Consider the following 8,760-nt stretch of genomic DNA (forward strand, 5'->3'; position numbering starts at 1 on the left):
TTTAGTTTAAATTGTAATTCTGAATTTTACAATCTTTTAAAAGTCTTAGTTATCAAACATATCTGTGGTTAAGGGTTTACTTTTATTGACACAATGCTTCCCTGGTGGTTAATGCTGGTTTTCTTCAGTTAAGACAATGATTATCAGAATGTCAACTCAGAAGACTGGCTTGAGTCACTTGTAGAAACTATACTGATTGCCAATTGGGTTAAACTATCTGGTCACCTGCAAATATAAGTCATGTCACACTACTTTTTTATACAAAGAAGCCCAATTTTTTCTTACATAAAATGATTTTTAGTTTAAATGATACATACTGACCACAATTTGTCCTCCTTCTACTCCACTTAGCTCCTACTGACTTGCCTTTCTTCAAGATATGCTCTTCATGCCGTGATACTGTGATCACACTTCCTTTCTTTGTCCTACAAACTCCACAGGTCATTTTTCATTACCTTTCAACTCAGTCTACACTCTGTCATGCTTTAAGCTTGTCTACAATTTTATTCACTGTTTTGTTCTTGGCCCATCATATTACTGCTTTGTATTGGAGATTATTTGGAACTTAGAAAATCATTCAAAGGAACTCCTCACTGTGGTTGTCCGAAGGGTGTGTCCTGGTGAGTGAGAATGTGCACAACAGGCACTTGAATATTTGAATATTTGCTGCCCACTAGATAGTGCTGTATCAGAACCTTGCTGGAGCAAATATGTCATGGGGGGGGGCAGGCTATAAAGTCTCAAAGCTAAGGGAAGTTCACCTTTTGATTTCCTGCATATTCTTATACATCATTTCACAATTTTAAAGGATTGCAGAAACCAATATTTACCTGAGTTCTTTTCTAGCAGGCTGTGGTAATTTAAATGAGAATGTTCCTCATAGGCTCATATATTTTTTCTTTCTTTATTGGATATATATTTTTTAAGTGGTTATTCATTCATTTATTTTTAGAATAATGTGTCATGTAGATGTCTTAGTTTTTCTTTTTTTTTTCTCCATCTTTATTAGATTGGGTATTTCTCATTTACATTTCCATTGTTAATCCCTTTCCCAGTTTCCAGGACAACATCCCCCTAACCCCTCCCTATTCCCTTCCCTATGGGTATTCCCCTCCCCATACTCCCCCCCATCACCGCCCTCGCCCCAACAATCACGTTCACTGGGGGTTCAGTCTTGGCAGGACCAAGAGTTTCCCGTTCCTTGGTGCTCTACTAGGCTATTCATGACTACCTATGAGGTTGGAGCACAGGGACAGTCCATGTATAGTCTTTGGGTAGGCTTAGTTCCTAGAAGCTCTGATTGGATGGCATTATTGTTCGTATGGGGTCTCGAGCCCCTTCAAGCTCTTTCAGTCCTTTCTAAGATTCCTTCAACAGGGGTCCCGTTCTCAGTTCAGTGGTTTGCGGCTGGCATTCGCCTAAGTATTTGCGGTATTCTGGCTGTGTCTCTCAGGAAAGATCTACATCCGGTTCCTGTTGGCCTGCACTTCTTTGCTTATCCATCTTATCTAATTGGGTGTCTGTATATGTATGGAACACATGTAGGGCAGGCACTGAATGGGTGTTCCTTCTGCCTCTGTTCTAAACTTTGCCTGCCTATTCCCTCCCAAGGGTTTCTTGCTCCCCTTTTAAAGAAGAAGTGAAGCATTCGCATTTTGGTTGTCCTTCTTGAGTTTCGTGTATTCTGTGCACCTAGGATAATTCAAGAATTTGGGCTAATAGTCACTTATCAATGAGTGCATGACATGTGTGTTTTTCTGTGATTGGGTTACCTCACTCAGGATGATATTTTCCAGTTCCATCCATTTGCCTATGAATTTCATAAAGTCATTGTTTTTGATAGCTGAGTAATATTCCATTGTGTAGATGTAACACATATTCTGTGTCCAGTCCACTGTTGAAGGGCATCTGGGTTCTTTCCAGCTTCTGTCTATTATAAATAAGGCTGCTATGATCATAGTGGAACATGTCTCTTTGTTATATGTTGGGGCATCTTTTGGGTATATGACTAAGAGAGGTATAGCTGGCTCCTCAGGTAGTTCAATGTCCAATCTCTGAGGAACCCCAGTCTGATTTCCAGAATGGTTGTACCAGTCTGCAACTCTACCAACAATGGAGGAGTGTTCCTCTTTCTCCACATCCTCGCCAGTATGTGCTGTCGCCGGAGTTTTAGATCTTAGCCATTCTCACTGGTGTGAGCTGAAATCTCAGAGTTCTTTTGATTTGCCTTTCCCTTATGGCTAAAGATGTTGAACATTTCTTTAGGTGTTTCTCAGCCATTCGGCATTCCTCAGCTGTGAATTCTTTGTTTAGCTCTGAACCCCATTTTTTAATAGGGTTATTTGTCTCCCTGTGGTCTAACTTCTTGAGTTCTTTGTATATTTTGGACATAAGGCCTCTATCAGTTGTAGGATTGGTAAAGATCTTTTCCCAGTCTGTTGGTGGCCATTTTATCCTAACAACAGTGTCCTTTGCCTTGCAGAAGCTTTGCAGTTTTATGAGATCCCATTTGTCGATTCTTGATCTTAGAGCATAAGTCATTGGTGTTTTGTTCAGGAAATTTTCTCCAGTGCCAATGTGTTCAAGATTCTTCCCCACTTTTACTTCTATTAGTTTGAGTGTATCTGATTTGATGTGGAGGTCCTTGGTCCACTTGGACTTAAGCTTTATACAGGGTGATAACCATGGATTGTTCTGCATTCTTCTACATGCTGACCTCCAGTTAGACCAGCACCATTTGCTGAAAATGCTATCTTTTTTCCATTCGGTGGTTTTGAATCCTTTGTGAAAAATGAAGTGACCATAGATGTGTGGTTTCATTTCTGGGTCTTCAATTCTATTCCACTGGTCTATCTGTCTGTCTCTGTACCAATACCATGCAGTTTTTATCGCTATTGCTCTGTAGTACTGCTTGAATTCAGGAATAGTAATTTCCCCTGGAAGTCCTAAAACTTCCCCAGGAAGTTTTATTGTTGAGGATAGTTGTAGCTATCCTGGGTTTTTTGTTATTCCAGATGAATTTGCAAATTTTTCTGTCTAACTCTCTGAAGAATTGGATTGGTATTTTGATGGGGATTGCATTGAATCTGTAGACTGCTTTTGGCAAAATGGCCATTTTTACTATTTTAATCCTGCCAATCCATGAGCATGGGAGATATTTCCATGTTCTGAGATCTTCAATTTCTTTCTTCAGAGGCTTGAAGTTCTTATCATACAGATCTTTCCCTTGCTTGGTTAAAGTCACACCGAGTTATTTTATATTATTTGGGACTATGATGAAGGGTGGCATTTCCCTAATTTCTTTCTCGGCTTGTTTCTCTTTTGTGTAGAGGAAGGGTATGGATGTATTTGAGTTAATTTTATACCCAGCCACTTTGCTGAAGATGTTTATCAGGTTTAGTAGTTCTCTGGTGGAACTATTGGGATCACTTAAATATACTATCATAGCATCTGCAAATAGTGATATCCCTTTGATCTCTTTTTGTTGTCTGATTGTTCTGGCTACAACTTCCAGAACTATATCGAATAAGTAGGAAGAGAAGGGGCAGCCTTGTCTAGTGCCTGATTTTAGTGGGATTGATTCAAGTTTCTCTCCATTTAGTTTAATGTTAGCTACTGTTTTTCTGAATATGGCTTTTACTAGGTTTAGGTTTGGGCCTTGAATTCCTATTCTTTCCATGACTTTTATTATGAAGGGGTGTTGAATTTTGTCAAATGCTTTCTCAGCGTCTAAAGAAATGATCATGTGGTTTTTATCTCTTTGCTTGTTCATATAGTAGATTACGTTGATGGTTTTCTGTATATTAAATCATCCCTGCATGCCTGGGATGAAGCCTACTTGATCATGATGGATGATTGTTTTGATGTGCTCTTGGTTTCGGTTTGCAAGAATTTTATTGAGTATCTTTGCATCAATATTAATAAGGGAAATTGCTCTGAAGTTCTCTTTCTTTGTTGGGTCTTTGTGTGGTTTAGGTATAAGAGTAATTGTGGCTTCATAGAAGGAATTCGGTAGTGCTCCATCTGTTTCAATTTTGTGAAATAGTTTGGATAGTATTGGTATGAGGTCTTCTATGAAGGTCTGATAGAATTCTGCACTAAACCCGTCTGGACCTGGGCTCTTTTTGGTTGGGAGACCTTTAATGACTGATTCTATTTCCTTAGGAGTTATGGGGTTGTTTAACTGGTTTATCTGTTCCTGATTTAACTTTGGTACCTGGTATCTGTCTAGGAAATTGTCCATTTACTGCAGATTTTCAAGTTTTGTTGAATATAGGTTTTTATAGTAAGATCTGATGATTTTTTGAATTTCCTCTGAATCTGTAGTTATGTTTCCCTTTTCATTTCTGATTTTGTTAATTTGGACACACTCGCTGTGTCCTCTCATTAGTCTGGCTAAGGGTTTATCGATCTTGTTGATTTTCTCAAAGAACCAACTTTTGTTTCTGTTGATTCTTTCTATGGTCCTTTTGTTTCTACTTGGTTGATTTCAGCTCTGAGTTTGATTATTTCCTGCCTTCTACTCCTCCTGGGTGTATTTGCTTCTTATTGTTCTAGAGCTTTTAGGTGTGCTGTCAAGCTGGTGACATATGCTCTCTCCTATTTCTTTCTGCAGGCACTCAGATCTATGAGTTTTCCTCTTAGCACAGCTTTCATTGTGTCCCATAGTTTCGGTTATGTTGTACCTTCATTTTCATCAAATTCTAAGCAGTCTTTAATTTCTTTCTTTATTTCTTCCTTGACCAGGTTATCATTGAATAGAGCATTGTTCAACTTCCATGTATATGTGGGCGTTCTTCCCTTACTGTTATTGAAGACCAGCTTTAGCCCGTGGTGGTCTGATAGCATGCATGGGATTTTTTCTATCTTTCCATATCTATTGAGGCCTGTTTCGTGCCCAACTATATGATCAATTTTGGAGAAAGTACCATGAGGTGGTGAAAAGAATGTATATCCTTTTGTTTTACGATAGAATATTACATAAATATCAGTTAAGTCCATTTGGTTCATGACTTCTCATATTCTGTCTATGTCTCTGCTTAATTTCAGTTTCCAAGATCTGTCCATTGATGAGAGTGGGGTGTTGAAATCTCCTACTATTATTGTGTGAGGTGCAATGTGTGCTTTGAGCTTCAGTAACATTTCTTTTATGTATGTAGGTGCCCTTGTGTTTGGAGCATAGATATATAGGTTTGAGAGTTCATGTTGGTGGATTTTTCCTTTGATGAATATGAAGTATACTTCCTTATCTTTTTGGATGTCTTTTGGTTGAAAATCGATAGTAATCGATATTAGAATGGTTACTCCAGCTTCTTCCTCACAACATTTTCTTGGAAAGTTATTTTCCAGCCTTTCACTCTGAGGTAGTATCTGTCTTTGTCTCTGAGGTGTTTTTCTTATAGGCAACAGAATGCAGGGTTCTCATTGTGTATCCACTTTGTTAATCTGTGTCTTTTGGAGAGTTCAGTCCATTGATGTTGAGAGATATTAAGGAAAAGCGATTGTTGCTTCCAGTTGTATTCGTATTTGGATGTGAGATTATGTTTATGTGCTTTTCTTCTCTTTGTTTTGTTGCCAAGATGATTAGTTTCTTGCTTTTTCTAGGGTGTAGCTTGCCTCCTTATGTTGGGCTTTACCATTCATTATCCATTGTAGGGCTGGGTTTGTAGAAAGATATTGTGTAAATTTGGTTTTGTCATGGAATATCTTGGTTTCTCCATCTATGTTAATTGAGAGTTTTGCTGGATACAGTAACCTGGGCTGGCATTTGTGTTCTCTTAGGGTCTATATGACATCTGTCCAGGATCTTCTGGCTTTCATAGTCTCTAGTGAGAAGTCTGGTGTGATTCTGATAGGTCTGCCTTTATATGTTGTTCGACCATTTTTCCCTTACTGATTTTAATAATCTTTCTTTGTTTTGTGCATTTGGTGTTTTGGCTATTATGTGACGGGAGGAGTTTCTTTTCTGGGCCAATCTATTTTGAGTTCTGTAGGCTTCTTGTATGCTTATGGGCACCTCTTTTTTTAGGTTAGGGAAGTTTTCTTCTATGATTTTGTTGAAGATATTTACTGGTCCTTTGAGCTGGGAGTCTTCACTCTCTTCTATATCTATTATCCTTCGGTTTGATCTTCTCATTGAGTCCTGGATTTCCTGTATATTTTGAACCAGTAGCTTTTTCCATTTTACATTATCTTTGATAGTTGTGTCGATGATTTCTATGGAATCTTCTGCTCCTGAGATTCTCTCTTCTATCTCTTGTATTCTGATGGTGATGCTTGTATCTGTGGCTCCTTGTCTCTTCCTTTGGTTTTCTATATCCAGGGTTGTCTCCCTTTGTGCCTACTTTATTGCTTCTATTTCCATTTTTATTTCATTCACCTGTTTAATTGTGTTTTCCTGGAATTCTTTCAGGGATTTTTGTGATTCCAATCTATAGGCTTTTACTTGTTTATTTATGTTTTCCTACATTTCTCTACGGGAGTTCTTTATGTCTTTCTTGAAGTCCTCCATTATCATGATCAAATGTGATTTTAAATCAAGATCTTGCTTTTCTGGTGTGTTTGGATATTCAGTGTTTCCTTTGGTGGGAGAATTGAGCTCTGATGATGCCATGTAGTCTTGGTTTCTGTTACTTGGGTTCCTGTGCTTGCTTCTGGCCATCAGGTTGTCTCTGGTGTTACCTTGTTCTGTTATTTCTGACAGCGGTTAGACCATCCTATAGGCCTATGTGTCAGGAGTGTTGTAGACCTGTTTTCCTGTTTTCTTTCTGCCAGTTATGGGAACAGAGTGTTCTGCTTTTAGTTTTTCATGTATACTGGTCTTCAATTATTCTGGGGTGTGTGTTCTGAGTCCACCAGGCAGGTCACTTGGAGCAGAAAAGTTGGTCTTACCTGTAGTCCTGCGGCTGAAGTGGCTCCCGGGTGGCTGCTTTTGAGCTCTCAGTGATTGCGGCAACTTGGGGGGGGCTGCCCTGCCTTTTCCTGGGGCCCCTGTGCACTAGGGTCCCAGATTGCTTTAGGTGTTTTCCTCTGGAGTCAGAAATGTAGGCAGAGTGTAGTCTCTTCAGGCTTCCTAGGCGTGTCTGCTCCTCTGAAGCTTTAGCTCTCTCTCCCACAGGATTTGTTTGCCAGGAGTTTTTGATTGGGTCCCTTCAGGTCCGGTGGGTGTCTGGCCCACAGGGACCTACCGCTTGAGTGCCTGAATATATTTTAATTTACATTGTAAATATTGTGCCCTTTCTTGGTTTCCCCTTCAGAAACCCACTATCCCATCCCCATCCTGCTGTTTTTATTATGGTGTTCACTCAACCACCTACCCACTCCCTTCTACGTCCTTGATCTGATGTTCCCCTTCACTGGGGCATTGATGCTTCACAGGACCAAGGGCCTATACTCCCATTGATGTCCAACAAGGACATCCTCTGCTACATATGTGGCTGGAGCCATAGGTCCATCCCTGTGATAGTGGTTTAGTCCATAGGAACTCTGGGGGTATCTGATTGGTTGACACTGTGGTTCTTCTTATGAAGTACAAACCCCTTCATGTCATCAGTCTTTTCTCTAATTCCTCCATTGTGGACCCCATTCTCAGTTCAATGGTTGGCTGTGAGCATCAACCTCTGTATTAGTCAGGTTCTGGCAGAGCCTCTCAAGAGATTGCTATGTGAGGCTCCTGAAACATGAAGTTCTTGTCCTCTTCTATATTGTCTGGGTTTGGTGTCTGCATATTGGATAGATCTCTCAGGTGAAACAGTCTGTGCTCCACACTTTGTCTCCATATTTCCTCCTGTGAGTATTTTTGGTCTGTGAGTATTTTGGTCCTCCTTAGAAACATCCATCTTCTTCTTCAGCTTCCTGTGGTTTATAAATTGAATTTTGGGTATCCTGAACTTTGGGGTTAATATACACTTAACAGTGAATGACTACCATGTGTATTTTTTTTTTGTGATTGGGTTACCTCACTTAGGTTGATATTTTCTAGTTTCATCCATTTGTCTAAGAATTTCATGAAGTCATTGTTTTAATAGCTGAGTAGTACTCCATTGTGTAAATGCACCACATTTTCTGCATCTATTCCTCTTTTGAAGAATATCTGGGTTCTTTCTAGCTTCTGGGTATTATAAATAAAGGTGATAAGAACATAGTGGAGCATGTGCCTTTGTTATATCTTCGAACATCTTTCAGATATATGCCAAGGAGTGATATAGCTGGGTCTAATTTCTGAGGAACCTCCAGACTGATTTCCAGAATTGTTGTACCAGCTTGCAATCTCACAACAATGGAGGAGTTTTCCTCTTTCTCAACATTCTTGAAGCATCTACTGTCACCTGAGTTTTTGATCTTAGCCATTCTGACTGGTGTGAAGTGGAATCTCAGAGTTGTTTTTATTTGCATTTCCCTAATGGCTAAGGATGTTGAACATTTCTTTAGGTGATTCTCGGTTTGATTTTCCTCAGTTGAGAATTCTTTATTTTAGCTCATCTTTTTTAAAGGGTTATTTGATTCTTTGGAGTCTCACGTCTTGAGTTCTTTTATATATTGGATGTTAGCCCTCTATCAGACGTAGGATTGGTAAAGGTCTTGTCCCAGTCTGCTGGTTGCCTTTTTGTCCTATTGACAGTGTCCTTTGCCTTACAGAAGCTTTGCAATTCTTGATCTTAGAACATAAGCCATTGGTGTTCTGTTCAGGAAATTTTCTCCTGTGCCCATATGTTCAATGCTCTTACTCACTTTCTCTTTAATTAATTTGAGTGTATCTGG

Source organism: Rattus norvegicus, chromosome 11 (assembly GCF_036323735.1).
Source record: "Rattus norvegicus strain BN/NHsdMcwi chromosome 11, GRCr8, whole genome shotgun sequence".
NCBI classification, from domain to species: Eukaryota; Metazoa; Chordata; class Mammalia; order Rodentia; family Muridae; genus Rattus; species Rattus norvegicus.